Source organism: Carlito syrichta, unplaced genomic scaffold, assembly GCF_000164805.1.
Source record: "Carlito syrichta isolate Samal-C Ts95f unplaced genomic scaffold, Tarsius_syrichta-2.0.1 Scaffold136414, whole genome shotgun sequence".
NCBI lineage: Eukaryota > Metazoa > Chordata > Mammalia > Primates > Tarsiidae > Carlito > Carlito syrichta.
Window position 1 is genome coordinate 6,525 of NW_007080510.1, and position 1,125 is coordinate 7,649.

A 1,125-nucleotide genomic window follows, 5' to 3' on the forward strand; every position below is an offset into this window, starting at 1 on the left:
AAAAAAAAAAAAAAAAAAAATTACAAAAATGAATACCCATTCCTGGCAGAAGCTTGAAAAGTATACAAACATATAACAAGGAAAATAAAAATAGTAATTCCATTGAAGTGGTTTTTTGTTTGTTTGATTTTGAGATAAAGATTTTACTATAATGACTAAGCTTATCTCAAACTACTGGGCTTAAGTGATCCTCCTACCTCAACCTCCTGAGCATTTAAATATATGTGGGGTTTTTTTGTTTTTTGTTTTTTTGAGTTGAAGTCTCACTCTGTTACCCAGACTGGAGTGCAGTGGCTGCTCCTGGCCACCGCAGCCTCGACCCACTGGGCTCTGGGATCCTTCCGCCTCAGCCTTCCAAGTAGCTGGAGCTACAGGCGCACCCTACGACGCCCAGCTCATTTTGATTTATTGTAGAGGTGAGGTCTCACCAAGTTGCCCAGGCGGATCTCGAACTCGCGGGCTCAGGCAATCCACTCACTTCAGCCTCCCAAAGGCACGGGATTATAGGCTGAGCCACCAAGCCCGGCTTAAATATATGTTTTTAAAATAGAAAGTTTTTATCCTGATGTTAAAGAATATATAGGTAAAATACTTGTTGGTTAAAGGTTATGGTAAATAGAAGGTTACTTAATGAGTTCAAATTGCTGAAATGTGTGTAGAAATAGGAATTTCAGAGTCTCTTGTTAGTCTTAGAGTCCGCCTTATCTGTTTATCTTAAAGTTGACTTCTCTCCCTTTCTGGAGAATTTTAGGAAACTTAAATTACTTTTTTTTTTTTTTTTTTTGAGTTGGAGTCTCACTCTGTCGCCCAGGCTGGAGAGCAGTGGCACACTCACGGCCACCCCAGCATTGACCTGCTAGGCTCTGGTGATCCTTCCACCTGAGCCTTTCAAGTAGCTGGAACTACAGGCGCATGTTACCACACCCAGCTAATTTTTGATTTATTGTAGAGACGAGGTCTCCTCAAGTTGCCTGGGCTGGTCTTGAACCCGTGGGCTCAGGCAATCCACTCTCTTTGGCCTCCCAGAGTGCTAGGATTACAGGCTGAGCCACTGAGTCTGGCTTTATCATACTTCTTTATGAGGGAAGATATATATATATATTTTTTCTTTTTTTTTTTTTTTTG

The 1,125-nt window shown here is 41.2% G+C and overlaps 1 protein-coding gene across 1 annotated transcript in view; it reads left to right on the forward strand.

Moving 5' to 3' along the window:
* Positions 1 to 1,125, forward strand: part of LOC103251145 (CCR4-NOT transcription complex subunit 10) — a 74,527-nt gene that overhangs the window by 494 nt on the left and 72,908 nt on the right. The gene's annotated exons all lie outside the window — the stretch shown is intronic.